The following is a 23,330-nucleotide window of genomic DNA, read 5'->3' on the forward strand; positions in this document are numbered from 1 at the left end:
GGAGGCGCTCAGTCAGACCGAGTAGTGACATGTGGCAAGACACTCCTCGGGGCGCGTCTTGCTGGGGCTTCTCTCATGGAGGCACTCAGTCAGACCCAGTGTTGACATGTGGCAAGACGCTCCTCGGGGCGCGTCTAGCTTTGGCCTCTCTCCTGGAGGCGCTCAGTCAGACCGAGTGCTGACATGTGGCAAGAAGCTCCTCGGGGCGCGTCTTGCTTGGGCTTCTCTCCTGGAGGACCTCAGTAAGACCCATTGTTGACATGTGGCAAGACGCTCCTCGGGGCGCGTCTTGCTTGGGCCTCTCTCCTGGAGGCCCTCAGTCAGACCCATTGTTGACATGTGGCAAGACGCTCCTCGGGGCGCGTCTTGCTGGGGCCTCTCTCCTGGAGGCGCTCAGTCAGACTGAGTGCTGACATAAGGCAAGACGCTCCTCGGGGCACGTCTTGCTGGGGCCTCTCTCCTGGAGGCGCTCAGTCAGACCCAGTGCTGACATGTGGCAAGACGCTCCTCGGGGCGCGTCTTGCTTGGGCCTCTCTCCTGGAGGCGCTCAGTCAGACCGAGTAGTGACATGTTGCCTGACGCTCCTCGGGGCGCGTCTTGCTTGGGCCCCTCTCCTGGAGGCGCTCAGTCAGACCCAGTGGTGACGTGTGGCAAGACACTCCTCGGGACGCGTCTTGCTTGGGCCTCTCTCCTGGAGGCCCTCTGTCAGACCCAGTGTTGACATGTGTCAAGACGCTCCTCGGGGCGCGTCTTGCTTGGGCTTCTCTCCTGGAGGCCCTCAGTCAGACCCATTGTTGACATGTGGCAAGACGCTCCTCGTGGCGCGTCTTGCTTGGGCTTCTCTCCTGGAGGCGCTCAGACAGACCCAGTGTTGACATGTGACAAGACGCTCCTCGGGGCGCGTCTTGCTTGGGTCTCTCTCCTGGAGGCGCTCAGTTAGACCCAGTGTTGACACGTGGCAAGACGCTCCTCGGGGCGCGTCTTGCTTGGGCCTCTCTCCTGGAGGCGCTCAGTCAGACCCAGTGTTGACATGTGGCAAGACGCTCCTCGGGGCGCGTCTTGCTTGGGCTTCTCTCCTGGAGGCGCTCAGTCAGACCGAGTAGTGCCATGTGGCAAGACGCTCCTCGGGGCGCGTCTTGCTTGGGCTTCTCTCCTGGAGGCCCTCAGTCAGACCCATTGTTGACATGTGGCAAGACGCTCCTCGGGGCACGTCCTGCTTGGGCCTCTCTCCTGGAGGCGCTCAGTTAGACCGAGTAGTGACATGTGGCAAGACGCTCCTCGGGGCGCGTCTTGCTGGGGCCTCTCTCCTGGAGGCGCTCAATCAGACCCAGTGGTGACACGTGGCAAGACGCTCCTCGGGGCGCGTCTTGCTTGGGACTCTCTCCTGGAGGTGCTCAGTCAGACCCAGTGGTGACACGTGGCAAGACGCTCCTCGGGGCGCATCTTGCTTGGGCCTCTCTCCTGGAGGCACTCAGTCAGACCCAGTGTTGACATGTGGCAAGATGCTCCTCGGGGCGCGACTTGCTTGGGCCTCTCTCCTGGAGGCGCTCAGTCAGACCCAGAGTTGACATGTGGCAAGACACTCCTCGGGGCGCGTCTTGCTTGGGCCTCTCTCATGGAGGCCCTCTGTCAGACCCAGTGTTGACATGTGTCAAGACGCTCCTTGGGGCGCGTCTAGCTTTGGCCTCTCTCCTGGAGGCGCTCAGTCAGACCGAGTGTTGACATGTGGCAAGAAGCTCCTCGGGGCGCGTCTTGCTTGGGATTCTCTCCTGGAGGCCCTCAGTAAGACCCATTGTTGACATGTGGCAAGACGCTCCTCGGGGCGCGTCTTGCTTGGGCCTCTCTCCTGGAGGCCCCCAGTCACACCCATTGTAGACATGTGGCAAGACGCTCCTCGGGGCGCGTCTTGCTGGGGCCTCTCTCCTGGAGGCGCTCAGTCAGACTGAGTGCTGACATAAGGCAAGACATCCTCGGGGCACGTCTTGCTGGGGCCTCTCTCCTGGAGGCGCTCAGTCAGACCCAGTGCTGACATGTGGCAAGACGCTCCTCGGGGCGCGTCTTGCTTGGGCCTCTCTCCTGGAGGCGCTCAGTCAGACTGAGTAGTGACATGTCGCCTGACGCTCCTCGGGGCGCGTCTTGCTTGGGCCCCTCTCCTGGAGGCGCTCAGTCAGACCCAGTGGTGACGTGTGGCAAGACACTCCTTGGGACGCGTCTTGCTTGGGCCTCTTTCCTGAAGGCCCTCTGTCAGACCCAGTGTTGACATGTGTCAAGACGCTCCTCGAAGCGCGTCTTGCTTGGGCTTCTCTCCTGGAGGCCCTCAGTCAGACCCATTGTTGACGTGTGGCAAGACGCTCCTCGGGGCGCGTCTTGCTTGGGCTTCTCTCCTGGAGGCGCTCAGACAGACCCAGTGTTGACATGTGACAAGACGCTCCTCGGGGCGCGTCTTGCTTGGGTCTCTCTCCTGGAGGCGCTCAGTTAGACCCAGTGTTGACATGTGGCAAGACGCTCCTCGGGGCGCGTCTTGCTTGGGCCTCTCTCCTGGAGGCGCTCAGTCAGACCCAGTGTTGGCATGTGGCAAGACGCTCCTCAGGGCGCGTCTTGGTTGGGCTTCTCTCCTGGAGGCGCTCAGTCAGACCGAGTAGTGACATGTGGCAAGACGCTCCTCGGGGCGCGTCTTGCTTGGGCTTCTCTCCTGGAGGCCCTCAGTCAGACCCATTGTTGACATGTGGCAAGACACTCCTCGGGGCGCGTCTTGCTGGGGCTTCTCTCATGGAGGCACTCAGTCAGACCCAGTGTTGACATGTGGCAAGACGCTCCTCGGGGCGCGTCTTGCTTGGACCTCTCTCCTGGAGGCGCTCAGTCAGACCGAGTAGTGACATGTGGCAAGACGCTCCTCAGGGCGCGTCTTGCTTGGACCTCTCTACTGGAGGCGCTCAGTTAGACCGAGTAGTGACATGTGGCAAGACACTCCTCGGGGCGCGTCTTGCTGGGGCTTCTCTCATGGAGGCACTCAGTCAGACCCAGTGTTGACATGTGGCAAGACGCTCCTCGGGGCGCGTCTTGCTTGGACCTCTCTCCTGGAGGCGCTCAGTCAGACCGAGTAGTGACATGTGGCAAGACGCTCCTCGGGGTGCGTCTTGCTTGGGCTTCTCTCCTGGAGGCCCTCAGTCAGACCCATTGTTGACATGTGGCAAGACGCTCCTCGGGGCACGTCTTGCTTGGGCCTCTCTCCTGGAGGCGCTCAGTCAGACCGAGTAGTGACATGTGGCAAGACACTCCTCGGGGCGCGTCTTGCTGGGGCTTCTCTCATGGAGGCACTCAGTCAGACCCAGTGTTGACATGTGGCAAGACGCTCCTCGGAGCGCGTCTTGCTTGGACCTCTCTCCTGGAGGCGCTCAGTCAGACCGATTAGTGACATGTGGCAAGACGCTCCTCGGGGCGCGTCTTGCTTGGACCTCTCTCCTGGAGGCGCTCAGTTAGACCGAGTAGTGACATGTGGCAAGACGCTCCTCGGGGCGCGTCTTGCTGGGGCCTCTCTCCTGGAGGCGCTCAATAAGACCCAGTGGTGACACGTGGCAGGACGCTCCTCGGGGCGCGTCTTGCTTGGGACTCTCTCCTGGAGGCGCTCAGTCAGACCCAGTGGTGACACGTGGCAAGACGCTCCTCGGGGCGCATCTTGCTTGGGCCTCTCTCCTGGAGGCACTCAGTCAGACCCAGTGTTGACACGTGGCAAGATGCTCCTCGGGGCGCGTCTTGCTTGGGCCTCTCTCCTGGAGGCGCTCAGTCAGACCCAGAGTTGACATGTGGCAAGACACTCCTCGGGGCGCGTCTTTCTTGGGCCTCTCTCATGGAGGCCCTCTGTCAGACCCAGTGTTGACATGTGTCAAGACGCTCCTCGGGGCGCGTCTAGCTTTGGCCTCTCTCCTGGAGGCGCTCAGTCAGACCTATTGCTGACATGTGGCAAGAAGCTCCTAGGGGCGCGTCTTGCTTGGGCTTCTCTCCTGGAGGCCCTCAGTAAGACCCATTGTTGACATGTGGCAAGACGCTCCTCGGGGCGCGTCTTGCTTGGGCCTCTCTCCTGGAGGCCTTCAGTCAGACCCATTGTTGACATGTGGCAAGACGCTCCTCGGGGCGCGTCTTGCTGGGGCCTCTCTCCTGGAGGCGCTCAGTCAGACTGAGTGCTGACATAAGGCAAGACGCTCCTCGGGGCACGTCTTGCTGGGGCCTCTCTCCTGGAGGCGCTCAGTCAGACCCAGTGCTGACATGTGGCAAGACGCTCCTCGGGGCGCGTCTTGCTTGGGCCTCTCTCCTGGAGGCGCTCAGTCAGACTGAGTAGTGACATGTCGCCTGACACTCCTCGGGACGCGTCTTGCTTGGGCCTCTCTCCTGGAGGCAATCTGTCAGACCCAGTGTTGACATGTGTCAAGACGCTTCTCGGGGCGCGTCTTGCTTGGGCTTCTCTCCTGGAGGCCCTCAGTCAGACCCATTGTTGACATGTGGCAAGACGCTCCTCGGGGCGCGTCTTGCTTGGGCCTCTCTCCTGGAGGCGCTCAGTCAGACCGAGTAGTGACATGTGGCAAGACGCTCCACGGGGCGCGTCTTGCTTGGGCCTCTCTCCTGGAGGTGCTCAGTTAAACCCAGTGTTGACATGTGGCAAGACGCTCCTCAGGGCGCGTCTTGCTTGGGCTTCTCTCCTGGAGGCCCTCAGTCAGACCCATTGTTGGCATGTGGCAAGACGCTCCTCGGGGCGCTTCTTGCTTGGGCCTCTCTCCTGGAGGCGCTCCGTCAGACTGAGTAGTGACATGTTGCCTGACGCTCCTCGGGGCGCGTCTTGCTTGGGCTCCTCTCCTGGAGGCGCTCAGTCAGACCCAGTGGTGATGTGTGGCAAGACACTCCTCGGGACGCGTCTTGCTTGGGCCTCTCTCCTGGAGGCCCTCTGTCAGACCCAGTGTTCACATGTGTCAAGACGCTCCTCGGGGCACGTCTTGCTTGGGCTTCTCTCCTGGAGGCCCTAAGTCAGACCCATTGTTGACATGTGGCAAGACGCTCCTCGGGGTTCGTCTTGCTTGGGCTTCTCTCCTGGAGGCGCTCAGACAGACCCAGTGTTGACATGTGACAAGACGGTCCTCGGGGCGCGTCTTGCTTGGGTCTCTCTCCTGGAGGCGCTCAGTTAGACCCAGTGTTGACACGTGGCAAGACGCTCCTCGGGGCGCGTCTTGCTTGGGCCTCTCTCCTGGAGGAGGCGCTCAGTCAGACCCAGTGTTGGCACGTGGCAAGACGCTCCTCAGGGCGCGTCTTGGTTGGGCCTCTCTCCTGGAGGCGCTCAGTCAGACCCAGTGGTGACATGTGGCAAGACGCTCCTCGGGGCGCGTCTTGCTTGGGCCTCTCTCCTGGAGGCGCTCATTCAAACCCAGTGTTGACATGTGGCAAGACGCTCCTCGGGGCGCGTCTTGCTTGGGCTTATCTCCTGGAGGCGCTCAGTCAGACCGAGTAGTGACATGTGGCAAGACGCTCCTCGGGGCGCGTCTTGCTTGGGCTTCTCTCCTGGAGGCCCTCAGTCAGACCCATTGTTGACATGTGGCAAGACGCTCCTCGGGGCACGTCTTGCTTGGGCCTCTCTCCTGGAGGCGCTCAGTCAGACCCAGTGGTGACGTGTGGCAAGACACTCCTCGGGACACGTCTTGCTTGGGCCTCTCTCCTGGAGGCAATCTGTCAGACCCAGTTTTGACATGTGTGAAGACGCTCCTCGGGGCGCGTCTTGCTTGGGCTTCTCTCCTGGAGGCCCTCAGTCGGACCGATTGTTGACATGTGGCAAGACGCTCCTCGGGGCGCGTCTTGCTTGGGCTTCTCTCCTGGAGGCGCTCAGACAGACCCAGTGTTGACATGTGGCAAGACGCTCCTCGGGGGGCGTCTTGCTTGGGCCTCTCTCCTGGAGGCCCTCTGTCAGACCCAGTGTTGACATGTGTCAAGACGCTCCTCGGGGCGCGTCTTGCTTGGGCCTCTCTCCTGGAGGCCCTCAGTCAGAACCAGAGGTGACATGTGGCAAGATGCTCCTCAGGGCGCGTCTTGCTTGGGCCTCTCTCCTGGAGGCACTCAGTCAGACCCAGTGTTGACATGTGGCAAGATGCTCCTCGGGGCGCATCTTGCTTGGGCCTCTCTCCTGGAGGCACTCTGTCAGACCCAGTGTTGACACGTGGCAAGATGCTCCTCGGGGCGCGTCTTGCTTGGGCCTCTCTCCTGGAGGTGCTCAGTCAGACCCAGAGTTGACATGTGGCAAGACACTCCTCGGGGCGCGTCTTGCTTGGGCCTCTCTCATGGAGGCCCTCTGTCAGACCCAATGTTGACATGTGTCAAGACGCTCCTCGGGGCGCGTCTAGCTTTGGCCTCTCTCGTGGAGGCGCTCAGTCAGACCGAGTGCTGACATGTGGCAAGAAGCTCCTCGGGGCGCGTCTTGCTTGGGCTTCTCTCCTGGAGGCCCTCAGTAAGACCCATTGTTGACATGTGGCAAGACGCTCCTCGGGGCGCGTCTTGCTTGGGCCTCTCTCCTGGAGGCCCTCAGTCAGACCCATTGTTGACATGTGGCAAGACGCTCCTCGGGATGCGTCTTGCTGGGGCCTCTCTCCTGGAGGCGCTCAGTCAGACTGAGTGCTGACATAAGGCAAGACGCTCCTCGGGGCACGTCTTGCTGGGGCCTCTCTCCTGGAGGCGCTCAGTCAGACCCAGTGCTGACATGTGGCAAGACGCTCCTCGGGGCGCATCTTGCTTGGGCCTCTCTCCTGGAGGCGCTCAGTCAGACTGAGTAGTGACATGTCGCCTGACGCTCCTCGGGGCGCGTCTTGCTTGGGCCCCTCTCCTGGAGGCGCTCAGTCAGACCCAGTGGTGACGTGTGGCAAGACACTCCTCGGGACGCGTCTTGTTTGGGCCTCTCTCCTGGAGGCCCTCTGTCAGACCCAGTGTTGACATGTGTCAAGACGCTCCTCGGGGCGCGTCTTGCTTGGGCTTCTCTCCTGGAGGCCCTCAGTCAGACCCATTGTTGACATGTGGCAAGACTCTCCTCGGGGCGCGTCTTGCTTGGGCTTCTCTCCTGGAGGCGCTCAGACAGACCCAGTGTTGTCATGTGACAAGACGCTCCTCGGGGCGCGTCTTGCTTGGGCCTCTCTCCTGGAGGCCCTCAGTCAGAACCAGAGGTGACATGTGGCAAGATGCTCCTCGGGGCGCGTCTTGCTCGGGCTTCTCTCCTGGAGGCCCTCAGTCGGACCGATTGTTGACATGTGGCAAGACGCTCCTCGGGGCGCGTCTTGCTTGGGCTTCTCTCCTGGAGGCGCTCAGACAGACCCAGTGTTGACATGTGGCAAGACGCTCCTCGGGGGGCGTCTTGCTTGGGCCTCTCTCCTGGAGGCCCTCTGTCAGACCCAGTGTTGACATGTGTCAAGACGCTCCTCGGGGCGCGCCTAGCTTTGGCCTCTCTCCTGGAGGCGCTCAGTCAGACCGAGTGCTGACATGTGGCAAGAAGCTCCTCGGGGCGCGTCTTGCTTGGGCTTCTCTCCTGGAGGCCCTCAGTCAGACCGATTGTTGACATGTGGCAAGACGCTCCTCGGGGCGCGTCTTGCTTGGGCTTCTCTCCTGGAGGCGCTCAGACAGACCCAATGTTGACATGTGACAAGACGCTCCTCGGGGCGCGTCTTGCTTGGGCCTCTCTCCTGGAGGCCCTCAGTCAGAACCAGAGGTGACATGTGGCAAGATGCTCCTCGGGGCGCGTCTTGCGTGGGCCTCTCTGCTGGAGGCCCTCTGTCAGACCCAGTGTTGACATGTGGCAACACGCTCCTCGGGGCGCGTCTTGCTTGGGCCTCTCTCCTGGAGGCCCTCTGTCAGACCCATTGTTGACATGTGGCAAGACGCTCCTCGGGGCGCGTCTTGCTTGGGCCTCTCTCCTGGAGAAGCACAGTCAGACCGAGTGCTCACATGTGGCAAGACGCTCCTTGGGGCGCGTCTTGCTGGGGCTTCTCTCCTGGAGAAACTCAGTCAGACCCAGTGTTGACATGTGACAAGACGCTCCTCGGGGCGCGTCTTGCTTGGGCCTCTCTGCTGGAGGCGCTCAGTCAGACCCAGAGGTGACATGTGGCAAGACGCTCCTCGGGGCGCGTCTTGCTTGGGCCTCTCTCCTGGAGGCCCTCTGTCAGACCCAGTGTTGACATGTGGCAAGACGCTCCTCCGGGCGCGTCTTGCTTGGGGCTCTCTCCTGGCGGCGCTCAGTCAGACCCAGTGTTGACATGTGGCAAGACGCTTCTCGGGGCGCGTCTTGCTTGGGCTTCTCTCCTGGAGGCCCACAGTCAGACCCATTGTTGACATGTGGCAGGACGCTCCTCGGGGCGCGTCTCGCTTGGGCTTCTCTCCTGGAGGCCCTCAGTCAGACCCATTGTTGACATGTGGCAAGATGCTCCTCGGGGCGCGTCTAGCTTTGGCCTCTCTCCTGGAGGCCCTCAGTCTGACCCATTGTTGACATGTGGCAAGACGCTCCTCGGGGCACGTCTTGCTTGGGCCTCTCTCCTGGAGGCGCTCAGTCAGACCGAGTAGTGACATGTGGCAAGACACTCCTCGGGGCGCGTCTTGCTGGGGCTTCTCTCATGGAGGCACTCAGTCAGACCCAGTGTTGACATGTGGCAAGACGCTCCTCGGGGCGCGTCTAGCTTTGGCCTCTCTCCTGGAGGCGCTCAGTCAGACCGAGTGCTGACATGTGGCAAGAAGCTCCTCGGGGCGCGTCTTGCTTGGGCTTCTCTCCTGGAGGACCTCAGTAAGACCCATTGTTGACATGTGGCAAGACGCTCCTCGGGGCGCGTCTTGCTTGGGCCTCTCTCCTGGAGGCCCTCAGTCAGACCCATTGTTGACATGTGGCAAGACGCTCCTCGGGGCGCGTCTTGCTGGGGCCTCTCTCCTGGAGGCGCTCAGTCAGACTGAGTGCTGACATAAGGCAAGACGCTCCTCGGGGCACGTCTTGCTGGGGCCTCTCTCCTGGAGGCGCTCAGTCAGACCCAGTGCTGACATGTGGCAAGACGCTCCTCGGGGCGCGTCTTGCTTGGGCCTCTCTCCTGGAGGCGCTCAGTCAGACCGAGTAGTGACATGTCGCCTGACGCTCCTCGGGGCGCGTCTTGCTTGGGCCCCTCTCCTGGAGGCGCTCAGTCAGACCCAGTGGTGACGTGTGGCAAGACACTCCTCGGGACGCGTCTTGCTTGGGCCTCTCTCCTGGAGGCCCTCTGTCAGACCCAGTGTTGACATGTGTCAAGACGCTCCTCAGGGCGCGTCTTGCTTGGGCTTCTCTCCTGGAGGCCCTCAGTCAGACCCATTGTTGACATGTGGCAAGACGCTCCTCGTGGCGCGTCTTGCTTGGGCTTCTCTCCTGGAGGCGCTCAGACAGACCCAGTGTTGACATGTGACAAGACGCTCCTCGGGGCGCGTCTTGCTTGGGTCTCTCTCCTGGAGGCGCTCAGTTAGACCCAGTGTTGACACGTGGCAAGACGCTCCTCGGGGCGCGTCTTGCTTGGGCCTCTCTCCTGGAGGCGCTCAGTCAGACCCAGTGTTGACATGTGGCAAGACGCTCCTCGGGGCGCGTCTTGCTTGGGCTTCTCTCCTGGAGGCGCTCAGTCAGACCGAGTAGTGCCATGTGGCAAGACGCTCCTCGGGGCGCGTCTTGCTTGGGCTTCTCTCCTGGAGGCCCTCAGTCAGACCCATTGTTGACATGTGGCAAGACGCTCCTCGGGGCACGTCCTGCTTGGGCCTCTCTCCTGGAGGCGCTCAGTTAGACCGAGTAGTGACATGTGGCAAGACGCTCCTCGGGGCGCATCTTGCTGGGGCCTCTCTCCTGGAGGCGCTCAATCAGACCCAGTGGTGACACGTGGCAAGACGCTCCTCGGGGCGCGTCTTGCTTGGGACTCTCTCCTGGAGGTGCTCAGTCAGACCCAGTGGTGACACGTGGCAAGACGCTCCTCGGGGCGCATCTTGCTTGGGCCTCTCTCCTGGAGGCACTCAGTCAGACCCAGTGTTGACATGTGGCAAGATGCTCCTCGGGGCGCGACTTGCTTGGGCCTCTCTCCTGGAGGCGCTCAGTCAGACCCAGAGTTGACATGTGGCAAGACACTCCTCGGGGCGCGTCTTGCTTGGGCCTCTCTCATGGAGGCCCTCTGTCAGACCCAGTGTTGACATGTGTCAAGACGCTCCTTGGGGCGCGTCTAGCTTTGGCCTCTCTCCTGGAGGCGCTCAGTCAGACCGAGTGTTGACATGTGGCAAGAAGCTCCTCGGGGCGCGTCTTGCTTGGGATTCTCTCCTGGAGGCCCTCAGTAAGACCCATTGTTGACATGTGGCAAGACGCTCCTCGGGGTGCGTCTTGCTTGGGCCTCTCTCCTGGAGGCCCCCAGTCACACCCATTGTAGACATGTGGCAAGACGCTCCTCGGGGCGCGTCTTGCTGGGGCCTCTCTCCTGGAGGCGCTCAGTCAGACTGAGTGCTGACATAAGGCAAGACATCCTCGGGGCACGTCTTGCTGGGGCCTCTCTCCTGGAGGCGCTCAGTCAGACCCAGTGCTGACATGTGGCAAGACGCTCCTCGGGGCGCGTCTTGCTTGGGCCTCTCTCCTGGAGGCGCTCAGTCAGACTGAGTAGTGACATGTCGCCTGACGCTCCTCGGGGCGCGTCTTGCTTGGGCCCCTCTCCTGGAGGCGCTCAGTCAGACCCAGTGGTGACGTGTGGCAAGACACTCCTTGGGACGCGTCTTGCTTGGGCCTCTTTCCTGAAGGCCCTCTGTCAGACCCAGTGTTGACATGTGTCAAGACGCTCCTCGAAGCGCGTCTTGCTTGGGCTTCTCTCCTGGAGGCCCTCAGTCAGACCCATTGTTGACGTGTGGCAAGACGCTCCTCGGGGCGCGTCTTGCTTGGGCTTCTCTCCTGGAGGCGCTCAGACAGACCCAGTGTTGACATGTGGCAAGACGCTCCTCGGGGCGCGTCTTGCTTGGGCCTCTCTCCTGGAGGCGCTCAGTCAGACCCAGTGTTGGCATGTGGCAAGACGCTCCTCAGGGCGCGTCTTGGTTGGGCTTCTCTCCTGGAGGCGCTCAGTCAGACCGAGTAGTGACATGTGGCAAGACGCTCCTCGGGGCGCGTCTTGCTTGGGCTTCTCTCCTGGAGGCCCTCAGTCAGACCCATTGTTGACATGTGGCAAGACACTCCTCGGGGCGCGTCTTGCTGGGGCTTCTCTCATGGAGGCACTCAGTCAGACCCAGTGTTGACATGTGGCAAGACGCTCCTCGGGGCGCGTCTTGCTTGGACCTCTCTCCTGGAGGCGCTCAGTCAGACCGAGTAGTGACATGTGGCAAGACGCTCCTCAGGGCGCGTCTTGCTTGGACCTCTCTACTGGAGGCGCTCAGTTAGACCGAGTAGTGACATGTGGCAAGACACTCCTCGGGGCGCGTCTTGCTGGGGCTTCTCTCATGGAGGCACTCAGTCAGACCCAGTGTTGACATGTGGCAAGACGCTCCTCGGGGCGCGTCTTGCTTGGACCTCTCTCCTGGAGGCGCTCAGTCAGACCGAGTAGTGACATGTGGCAAGACGCTCCTCGGGGCGCGTCTTGCTTGGGCCTCTCTCCTGGAGGCGCTCAGTCAGACCGAGTAGTGACATGTGGCAAGACACTCCTCGGGGCGCGTCTTGCTGGGGCTTCTCTCATGGAGGCACTCAGTCAGACCGAGTAGTGACATGTGGCAAGACGCTCCTCGGGGCGCGTCTTGCTTGGACCTCTCTCCTGGAGGCGCTCAGTTAGACCGAATAGTGACATGTGGCAAGACGCTCCTCGGGGCGCGTCTTGCTGGGGCCTCTCTCCTGGAGGCGCTCAATCAGACCCAGTCGTGACACGTGGCAAGACGCTCCTCGGGGCGCGTCTTGCTTGGGACTCTCTCCTGGAGGCGCTCAGTCGGACTGAGTAGTGACATGTCGCCTGACGCTCCTCGGGGCGCGTCTTGCTTGGGCCCCTCTCCTGGAGGCGCTCAGTCAGACCCAGTGGTGACGTGTGGCAAGACACTCCTCGGGACGCGTCTTGCTTGGGCCTCTCTCCTGGAGGCCCTCTGTCAGACCCAAGGTTGACATGTGTCAAGACGCTCCTCGGGGCACGTCTAGCTTTGGCCTCTCTCCTGGAGGCGCTCAGTCAGAGCGAGTGCTGACATGTGGCAAGAAGCTCCTCGGGGCGCGTCTTGCTTGGGCTTCTCTCCTGGAGGCCCTCAGTAAGACCCATTGTTGACATGTGGCAAGACGCTCCTCGCGGCGCGTCTTGCTTGGGCCTCTCTCCTGGAGGCCCTCAGTCAGACCCATTGTTGACATGTGGCAAGACGCTCCTCGGGGCGCGTCTTGCTGGGGCCTCTCTCCTGGAGGCGCTCAGTCAGACTGAGTGCTGACATGTCGCCTGACGCTCCTCGGGGTGCGTCTTGCTTGGGCCCCTCTCCTGGAGGCACTCAGTCAGACCCAGTGGTGACGTGTGGCAAGACACTCCTCGGGACGCGTCTTGCTTGGGCCTCTCTCCTGGATGCCCTCAGTCAGACCGAGTAGTGACATGTGGCAAGACGCTCCTCGGGGCGCGTCTAGCTTTGGCCTCTCTCCTGGAGGCGCTCAGTCAGACCGAGTGCTGACATGTGGCAAGAAGCTCCTCGGGGCGCGTCTTGCTTGGGCTTCTCTCCTGGAGGCCCTCAGTCAGACCCATTGTTGACATGTGGCAAGACGCTCCTCGGGGCGCGTCTTGCTTGGGCTTCTCTCCTGGAGGCGCTCAGACAGACCCAGTGTTGACATGTGACAAGAAGCTCCTCGGGGCGCATCTTGCTTGGGCCTCTCTCCTGGAAGCCCTCAGTCAGAATCAGAGGTGACATGTGGCAAGATGCTCCTCGGGGCGCGTCTTGCTTGGGCCTCTCTCCTGGAGGCCCTCTGTCAGACCCAGTGTTGACATGTGGCAAGACGCTCCTCGGGGCACGTCTTGCTTGGGCCTCTCTCCTGGAGGCCCTCTGTCAGACCCAGTGTTGACATGTGTCAAGACGCTCCTCGGGGCGCGTCTAGCTTTGGCCTCTCTCCTGGAGGCGCTCAGTCAGACCGAGTGCTGACATGTGGCAAGAAGCTCCTCGGGGCGCGTCTTGCTTGGGCTTCTCTCCTGGAGGCCCTCAGTAAGACCCATTGTTGACACGTGGCAAGACGCTCCTCGGGGCGCATCTTGCTTGGGCCTCTCTCCTGGAGGCACTCAGTCAGACCCAGTGTTGACACGTGGCAAGATGCTCCTCGGGACGCGTCTTGCTTGGGCCTCTCTCCTGGAGGCGCTCAGTCAGACCCAGAGTTGACATGTGTCAAGACACTCCACGGGGAGCGTCTTGCTTGGGCCTCTCTCATGGAGGCCCTCTGTCAGACCCAGTGTTGACATGTGTCAAGACGCTCCTCGGGGCGCGTCTAGCTTTGGCCTCTCTCCTGGAGGCGCTCAGTCAGACCGAGTGCTGACATGTGGCAAGAAGCTCCTCGGGGCGCGTCTTGCTTGGGATTCTCTCCTGGAGGCCCTCAGTAAGACCCATTGTTGACATGTGGCAAGACGCTCCTCGGGGCGCGTCTTGCTTGGGCCTCTCTCCTGGAGGCCCTCAGTCAGACCCATTGTTGACATGTGGCAAGACGCTCCTCGGGGCGCGTCTTGCTGGGGCCTCTCTCCTGGAGGCGCTCAGTCAGACTAAGTGCTGACATAAGGCAAGACGCTCCTCGGGGCACGTCTTGCTGGGGCCTCTCTCCTGGAGGCGCTCAGTCAGACCCAGTGCTGACATGTGGCAAGACGCTCCTCGGGGCGCGTCTTGCTTGGGCCTCTCTCCTGGAGGCGCTCAGTCAGACTGAGTAGTGACATGTCGCCTGACACTCCTCGGGGCGCGTCTTGCTTGGGCCCCTCTCCTGGAGGGGCTCAGTCGGACCCAGTGGTGACGTGTGGCAAGACACTCCTCGGGACACGTCTTGCTTGGGCCTCTCTCCTGGAGGCCCTCTGTCAGACCCAGTGTTGACATATGTCAAGACGCTCCTCGGGGCGCGTCTTGCTTGGGCTTCTCTCCTGGAGGCCCTCAGTCAGACCCATTGTTGACATGTGGCAAGACGCTCCTCGGGGCGCGTCTTGCTTGGGCCTCTCTCCTGGAGGCGCTCAGTCAGACTGAGTAGTGACATGTCGCCTGACGCTCCTCGGGGCGCGTCTTGCTTGGGCCCCTCTCCTGGAGGCGCTCAGTCAGACCCAGTGGTGAGGTGTGGCAAGACACTCCTCGGGACGCGTCTTGCTTGGGCCTCTTTCCTGGAGGCCCTCTGTCAGACCCAGTGTTGACATGTGTCAAGACGCTCCTCGAGGCGCGTCTTGCTTGGGCTTCTCTCCTGGAGGCCCTCAGTCAGACCCATTGTTGGCATGTGGCAAGACGCTCCTCGGGGCGCGTCTTGCTTGGGCTTCTCTCCTGGAGGCGCTCAGACAGACCCAGTGTTGACATGTGACAAGACGCTCCTCGGGGCGCGTCTTGCTTGGGTCTCTCTCCTGGAGGCGCTCAGTTAGACCCAGTGTTGACATGTGGCAAGACGCTCCTCGGGGCGCGTCTTGCTTGGGCCTCTCTCCTGGAGGCGCTCAGTCAGACCCAGTGTTGGCATGTGGCAAGACGCTCCTCAGGGCGCGTCTTGGTTGGGCTTCTCTCCTGGAGGCGCTCAGTCAGACCGAGTAGTGACATGTGGCAAGACGCTCCTCGGGGCGCGTCTTGCTTGGGCTTCTCTCCTGGAGGCCCTCAGTCAGACCCATTGTTGACATGTGGCAAGACACTCCTCGGGGCGCGTCTTGCTGGGGCTTCTCTCATGGAGGCACTCAGTCAGACCCAGTGTTGACATGTGGCAAGACGCTCCTCGGGGCGCGTCTTGCTTGGACCTCTCTCCTGGAGGCGCTCAGTCAGACCGAGTAGTGACATGTGGCAAGACGCTCCTCAGGGCGCGTCTTGCTTGGACCTCTCTACTGGAGGCGCTCAGTTAGACCGAGTAGTGACATGTGGCAAGACACTCCTCGGGGCGCGTTTTGCTGGGGCTTCTCTCATGGAGGCACTCAGTCAGACCCAGTGTTGACATGTGGCAAGACGCTCCTCGGGGCGCGTCTTGCTTGGACCTCTCTCCTGGAGGCGCTCAGTCAGACCGAGTAGTGACATGTGGCAAGACGCTCCTCGGGGCGCGTCTTGCTTGGGCCTCTCTCCTGGAGGCGCTCAGTCAGACCGAGTAGTGACATGTGGCAAGACACTCTGCGGGGCGCGTCTTGCTGGGGCTTCTCTCATGGAGGCACTCAGTCAGACCGAGTAGTGACATGTGGCAAGACGCTCCTCGGGGCGCGTCTTGCTTGGACCTCTCTCCTGGAGGCGCTCAGTTAGACCGAGTAGTGACATGTGGCAAGACGCTCCTCGGGGCGCGTCTTGCTGGGGCCTCTCTCCTGGAGGCGCTCAATCAGACCCAGTGGTGACACGTGGCAAGACGCTCCTCGGGGCGCGTCTTGCTTGGGACTCTCTCCTGGAGGCGCTCAGTCGGACTGAGTAGTGACATGTCGCCTGACGCTCCTCGGGGCGCGTCTTGCTTGGGCCCCTCTCCTGGAGGCGCTCAGTCAGACCCAGTGGTGACGTGTGGCAAGACACTCCTCGGGACGTGTCTTGCTTGGGCCTCTCTCCTGGAGGCCCTCTGTCAGACCCAAGGTTGACATGTGTCAAGACGCTCCTCGGGGCGCGTCTAGCTTTGGCCTCTCTCCTGGAGGCGCTCAGTCAGACCGAGTGCTGACATGTGGCAAGAAGCTCCTCGGGGCGCGTCTTGCTTGGGCTTCTCTCCTGGAGGCCCTCAGTCAGACCCATTGTTGACATGTGGCAAGACGCTCCTCGGGGCGCGTCTTGCTTGGGCTTCTCTCCTGGAGGCGCTCAGACAGACCCAGTGTTGACATGTGACAAGAAGCTCCTCGGGGCGCGTCTTGCTTGGGCCTCTCTCCTGGAGGCCCTCAGTCAGAACCAGAGGTGACATGTGGCAAGATGCTCCTCGGGGCGCGTCTTGCTTGGGCCTCTCTCCTGGAGGCCCTCTGTCAGACCCAGTGTTGACATGTGGCAAGACGCTCCTCGGGGCGCGTCTTGCTTGGGCCTCTCTCCTGGAGGCCCTCTGTCAGACCCAGTGTTGACATGTGTCAAGACGCTCCTCGGGGCGCGTCTAGCTTTGGCCTCTCTCCTGGAGGCGCTCAGTCAGACCGAGTGCTGACATGTGGCAAGAAGCTCCTCGGGGCGCGTCTTGCTTGGGCTTCTCTTCTGGAGGCCCTCAGTAAGACCCATTGTTGACACGTGGCAAGACGCTCCTCGGGGCGCATCTTGCTTGGGCCTCTCTCCTGGAGGCACTCAGTCAGACCCAGTGTTGACACGTGGCAAGATGCTCCTCGGGACGCGTCTTGCTTGGGCCTCTCTCCTGGAGGCGCTCAGTCAGACCCAGAGTTGACATGTGTCAAGACACTCCACGGGGCGCGTCTTGCTTGGGCCTCTCTCATGGAGGCCCTCTGTCAGACCCAGTGTTGACATGTGTCAAGACGCTCCTCGGGGAGCGTCTAGCTTTGGCCTCTCATCTGGAGGCGCTCAGTCAGACCGAGTGCTGACATGTGGCAAGAAGCTCCTCGGGGGGCGTCTTGCTTGGGCTTCTCTCCTGGAGGCCCTCAGTAAGACCCATTGTTGACATGTGGCAAGACGCTCCTCGGGGCGCGTCTTGCTTGGGCCTCTCTCCTGGAGGCCCTCAGTCAGACCCATTGTTGACATGTGGCAAGACGCTCCTCGGGGCGCGTCTTGCTGGGGCCTCTCTCCTGGAGGCGCTCAGTCAGACCCAGTGCTGACATGTGGCAAGACGCTCCTCGGGGCGCGTCTTGCTTGGGCCTCTCTCCTGGAGGCGCTCAGTCAGACTGAGTAGTGACATGTCGCCTGACACTCCTCGGGGCGCGTCTTGCTTGGGCCCCTCTCCTGGAGGGGCTCAGTCAGACCCAGTGGTGACGTGTGGCAAGACACTCCTCGGGACACGTCTTGCTTGGGCCTCTCTCCTGGAGGCCCTCTGTCAGACCCAGTGTTGACATATGTCAAGACGCTCCTCGGGGCGCGTCTTGCTTGGGCTTCTCTCCTGGAGGCCCTCAGTCAGACCCATTGTTGACATGTGGCAAGACGCTCCTCGGGGCGCGTCTTGCTTGGGCTTCTCTCCTGGAGGAGCTCAGACAGACCCAGTGTTGACATGTGACAAGACGCTCCTCGGGGCGCGTCTTGCTTGGGCCTCTCTCCTGGAGGCCCTCAGTCAGAACCAGAGGTGACATGTGGCAAGATGCTCTTCGGGGCGCGTCTTGCTTGGGCCTCTCTCCTGGAGGCCCTCTGTCAGACCCAGTGTTGACATGTGGCAAGACGCTCCTCGGGGCGCGTCTTGCTTGGGCCTCTCTCCTGGAGGCCCTCTGTCAGACCCAGTGTTGACATGTGGCAAGACGCTCCTCGGGGCGCGTCTTGCTTGGGCCTCTCTCCTGGAGGCCCTCTGTCAGACCCAGTATTGACATGTGTCAAGACGCTCCTCGGGGCGCGTCTAGCTTTGGCCTCTCTCCTGGAGGCGCTCAGTCCGACCGAGTGCTGACATGTGGCAAGAAGCTCCTCGGGGCGCGTCTTGCTTGGGCTTCTCTCCTGGAGGCGCTCAGACAGACCCAGTGTTGACATGTGACAAGACGCTCCTCGGGGCGCGTCTTGCTTGGGCCTCTCTCCTGGAGGCCCTCAGTCAGAACCAGAGGTGACATGTGGCAAGATGCTCCTCGGGGCGCGTCTTGCTTGGGCCTCTCTCCTGGAGGCCCTCTGTCAGACCCAGTGTTGACATGTGGCAAGACGCTCCTCGGGGCGCGTCTTGCTTGGGCCTCTCTCCTGGAGGCCCTCAGTCAGACCCATTGTTGACATGTGGCAAGACGCTCCTCGGGGAGCGTCTTGCTGGGGCCTCTCTCCTGGAGGCGCTCAGTCAGACTGAGTGCTGACATAAGGCAAGACGCTCCTCGGGGCACGTCTTGCTGTGGCCTCTCTCCTGGAGGCGCTCAGTCAGACCCAGTGCTGACATGTGGCAAGACGCAACTCGGGGCACGTCTTGCTTGGGCCTCTCTCCTGGAGGCGCTCAGTCAGACTGAGTAGTGACATGTCGCCTGACACTCCTCGGGGCGCGTCTTGCTTGGGCCCCTCTCCTGGAGGGGCTCAGTCAGACCCAGTGGTGACGTGTGGCAAGACACTCCTCGGGACACGTCTTGCTTGGGCCTCTCTCCTGGAGGCCCTCTGTCAGACCCAGTGTTGACATATGTCAAGACGCTCCTCGGGGCGCGTCTAGCTTTGGCCTCTCTCCTGGAGGCGCTCAGTCAGACCGAGTGCTGACATGTGGCAAGAAGCTCCTCGGGGCGCGTCTTGCTTGGGCTTCTCTCCTGGAGGCCCTCAGTAAGACCCATTGTTGACATGTGGCAAGACGCTCCTCGGGGCGCGTCTTGCTTGGGCCTCTCTCCTGGAGGCCCTCAGTCAGACCCATTGTTGACATGTGGCAAGACGCTCCTCAGGGCGCGTCTTGCTGGGGCCTCTCTCCTGGAGGCGCTCAGTCAGACTGAGTGCTGACATAAGGCAAGACGCTCCTCGGGGCACGTCTTGCTGGGGCCTCTCTCCTGGAGGCGCTCAGTCAGACCCAGTGCTGACATGTGGCAAGACGCTCCTCGGGGCGCGTCTTGCTTGGGCCTCTCTCCTGGAGGCGCTCAGTCAGACTGAGTAGTGACATGTCGCCTGACACTCCTCGGGGCGCGTCTTGCTTGGGCCCCTCTCCTGGAGGCCCTCAGTCAGAACCAGAGGTGACATGTGGCAAGATGCTCCTCGGGGCGCGTCTTGCTTGGGCCTCTCTCCTGGAGGCCCTCTGTCAGACCCAGTGTTGACATGTGGCAAGACGCTCCTCGGGGCGCGTCTTGCTTGGGCCTCTCTCCTGGAGGCCCTCTGTCAGACCCAGTGGTGACATGTGACAAGACGCTCCTCGGGGCGCGTCTTGCTTGGGCCTCTCTCCTGGAGGCCCTCAGTCAGAACCAGTGTTGACATGTGACAAGACGCTCCTCGGGGCGCGTTTTGCTTGGGCCTCTCCCCTGGAGGCCCTCTGTCAGACCCAGTGTTGACATGTGGCAAGACGCTCCTCGGGGCGCGTCTTGCTTGGGCCTCTCTCCTGGAGGCCCTCTGTCAGACCCAGTGTTGACATGTGGCAAGACGCTCCTCGGGGCGCGTCTTGCTTGGGCCTCTCTCCTGGAGGCCCTCTGTCAGACCCATTGCTGACATGTGGCAATACGCTCCTCGGGGCGCGTCTTGCTTGGGCCTCTCTCCTGGAGGCGCACAGTCAGACCGAGTGCTCACATGTGGCAAGACGCTCCTCGGGGCGCTTCTTGCTGGGGCTTCTCTCCTGGAGAAACTCAGTCAGACCCAGTGTTGACATGTGACAAGACGCTCCTCGGGGCGCGTCTTGCTTGGGCCTCTCTGCTGGAGGCGCTCAGTCAGACCCAGTGGTGACGTGTGGCAAGACACTCTTCTGGACGCGTCTTACTTGGGCCTCTCTCCTGGAGGCCCTCTGTCAGACCCAGTGTTGACATGTGTCAAGATGCTCCTCGGGGCGCGTCTTGCTTGGGCTTCTCTCCTGGAGGTCCTCAGTCAGACCGATTTTTGACATGTTGCAAGACGCTCCTCGGGGCGCGTCTTGCTTGGGCTTCTCTCCTGGAGGCGCTCAGACAGACCCAGTGTTGACATGTGACAAGACGCTCCTCGGGGCGTGTTTTCTTGGGCCTCTCTCCTGGAGGCCCTCAGTCAGAACCAGAGGTGACATGTGGCAAGATGCTCCTCGGGGCGCGTCTTGCTTGGGCCTATCTCCTGGAGGCCCTCTGTCAGACCCAGTGTTGACATGTGGCAAGACGCTCCTCGGGGCGTGTCTTGCTTGGGCCTCTCTCCTGGAGGCCCTCTGTCAGACCCATTGCTGACATGTGGCAATACGCTCCTCGGGGCGCGTCTTGCTTGGGCCTCTCTCCTGGAGGCGCACAGTCAGACCGAGTGCTCACATGTGGCAAGACGCTCCTCGGGGCGCGTCTTGCTGGGGCTTCTCTCCTGGAGAAACTCAGTCAGACCCAGTGTTGACATGTGACAAGACGCTCCTCGGGGCGCGTCTTGCTTGGGCTTCTCTCCTGGAGGCCCACAGTCAGACCCATTGTTGACATGTGGCAGGACGCTCCTCGGGGCGCGTCTTGCTTGGGACTCTCTCCTGGAGAAGCTCAGTCAGACCGAGTGCTGACATAAGGCAAGACGCTCCTCGGGGCGCGTCTTGCTTGGTCCTCTCTCCTGGAGGCGCTCAGTCAGACCCAGTGGTGACATGTGGCAAGATGCTCCTCGAGGCGCGTATTGCTTGGGCCTCTCTCCTGGAGGCCCTCTGTCAGACCCAGTGTTGACATGTGGCAAGACGCTCCTCGGGGCGCGTCTTGCTTGGGCTTCTCTCATGGAGGTCCTCAGTCAGACCGATTGTTGACATGTTGCAAGATTCTCCTCGGGGCGCGTCTTGCTTGGGCCTCTCTCCTGGAGGCCCTCTGTCAGACCCAGTGTTGACATGTGGCAAGACGCTCCTCGGGGCGCGTCTTGCTTGGGCCTCTCTCCTGGAGGCCCTCTGTCAGACCCAGTGTTGACATGTGGCAAGACGCTCCTCGGGGCGCGTCTTGCTTGGGCCTCTCTCCTGGAGGCCCTCTGTCAGACCCAGTATTGACATGTGTCAAGACGCTCCTCAGGGCGCGTCTAGCTTTGGCCTCTCTCCTGGAGGCGCTCAGTCCGACCGAGTGCTGACATGTGGCAAGAAGCTCCTCGGGGCGCGTCTTGCTTGGGCTTCTCTCCTGGAGGCCCTCAGTAAGACCCATTGTTGACATGTGGCAAGACGCTCCTCGGGGCGCGTCTTGCTGGGGCCTCTCTCCTGGAGGCGCTCAGTCAGACTGAGTGCTGACATAAGGCAAGACGCTCCTCGGGGCACGTCTTGCTGGGGCCTCTCTCCTGGAGGCGCTCAGTCAAACCCAGTGCTGACATGTGGCAAGACGCTCCTCGGGGCGCGTCTTGCTTGGGCCTCTCTCCTCGAGGCGCTCAGTCAGACTGAGTAGTGACATGTCGCCTGACGCTCCTCGGGGCGCTTCTTGCTGGGGCTTCTCTCCTGGAGAAACTCAGTCAGACCCAGTGTTGACATGTGACAAGACGCTCCTCGGGGCGCGTCTTGCTTGGGCCTCTCTGCTGGAGGCGCTCAGTCAGACCCAGTGGTGACGTGTGGCAAGACACTCTTCTGGACGCGTCTTACTTGGGCCTCTCTCCTGGAGGCCCTCTGTCAGACCCAGTGTTGACATGTGTCAAGATGCTCCTCGGGGCGCGTCTTGCTTGGGCTTCTCTCCTGGAGGTCCTCAGTCAGACCGATTTTTGACATGTTGCAAGACGCTCCTCGGGGCGCGTCTTGCTTGGGCTTCTCTCCTGGAGGCGCTCAGACAGACCCAGTGTTGACATGTGACAAGACGCTCCTCGGGGCGCGTTTTCTTGGGCCTCTCTCCTGGAGGCCCTCAGTCAGAACCAGAGGTGACATGTGGCAAGATGCTCCTCGGGGCGCGTCTTGCTTGGGCCTATCTCCTGGAGGCCCTCTGTCAGACCCAGTGTTGACATGTGGCAAGACGCTCCTCGGGGCGCGTCTTGCTTGGGCCTCTCTCCTGGAGGCCCTCTGTCAGACCCATTGCTGACATGTGGCAATACGCTCCTCGGGGCGCGTCTTGCTTGGGCCTCTCTCCTGGAGGCGCACAGTCAGACCGAGTGCTCACATGTGGCAAGACGCTCCTCGGGGCGCGTCTTGCTGGGGCTTCTCTCCTGGAGAAACTCAGTCAGACCCAGTGTTGACATGTGACAAGACGCTCCTCGGGGCGCGTCTTGCTTGGGCTTCTCTCCTGGAGGCCCACAGTCAGACCCATTGTTGACATGTGGCAGGACGCTCCTCGGGGCGCGTCTTGCTTGGGACTCTCTCCTGGAGAAGCTCAGTCAGACCGAGTGCTGACATAAGGCAAGACGCTCCTCGGGGCGCGTCTTGCTTGGTCCTCTCTCCTGGAGGCGCTCAGTCAGACCCAGTGGTGACATGTGGCAAGACGCTCCTCGAGGCGCGTATTGCTTGGGCCTCTCTCCTGGAGGCCCTCTGTCAGACCCAGTGTTGACATGTGGCAAGACGCTCCTCGGGGCGCGTCTTGCTTGGGCTTCTCTCATGGAGGCCCTCAGTCAGACCCATTGTTTACATGTGGAAAGACGCTCCTCGGGGTGCGTCTTGCTTGGGTCTCTCTCCTGGAGGCGCTCTGTCAGACCGAGTGCTGACATGTGGCAAGACGCTCCTCGGGGCGCGTCTTGCTGGGGCTTCTCTCCTGGAGGCGTTCAGTCAGACCGAGTGCTGACATGTGGCAAGACGCTCCTCGGGGCGCGTCTTGCTTGGGCTTCTCTCCTGGAGGCCCTCAGTCAGACTCAGTGTTGACATGTGGCAAGACGCTCCTCGGGGCACATCTTGCTTGGGCCTCTCTCCTGGAGGCGATCAGTCAGACCCAGAGGTGACATGTGGCAAGACGCTCCTCGGGGCGCGTCTTGCTTGGGCCTCTCTCCTGGCGGCCCTCTGTCAGACCCAGTGTTGACATGTGAAAAGACGCTCCTCCGGGCGCGTCTTGCTTGGGCCTCTCTCCTGGAGGCGCTCAATCAGACCCAGTGTTGACATGTGGCAAGACGCTCCTCGGGGCGCGTCTTGCTTGGGCCTCTCTCCTGGAGGCGCTCAGTCAGACCCAGTGTTGACATGTGGCAAGACGCTCCTCGGGGCGCGTCTTGCTTGGGCCTCTCTCCTGGAGGCCCTCTGTCAGACCGAGTGCTGACATGTGGCAAGATTCTCCTCGGGGCGCGTCTTCCTGGGGCTTCTCTCCTGGAGGCGCTCAGTCAGACCCAGTGTTGACATGTGACAAGACGCTCCTCGGGGCGCGTCTTGCTTGGGCCTCTCTGCTGGAGGCGCTCAGTCAGACCCAGAGGTGACATGTGGCAAGATGCTCCTCGGGGCACGTCTTGCTTGGGCCTCTCTCCTGGAGTTCCTCTGTCAGACCCATTGTTGACATGTGGCAAGACGCTCCTCGGGGCGCGTCTTGCTTGGGCCTCTCTCCTGGAGGCGCTCAGTCAGACCCAGTGGTGACATGTGGCAAGACGCTCCTCGTGGCGCGTATTGCTTGGGCCTCTCTCCT

Source organism: Nothobranchius furzeri, chromosome 14 (assembly GCF_043380555.1).
Source record: "Nothobranchius furzeri strain GRZ-AD chromosome 14, NfurGRZ-RIMD1, whole genome shotgun sequence".
Classification (NCBI taxonomy): Eukaryota; Metazoa; Chordata; class Actinopteri; order Cyprinodontiformes; family Nothobranchiidae; genus Nothobranchius; species Nothobranchius furzeri.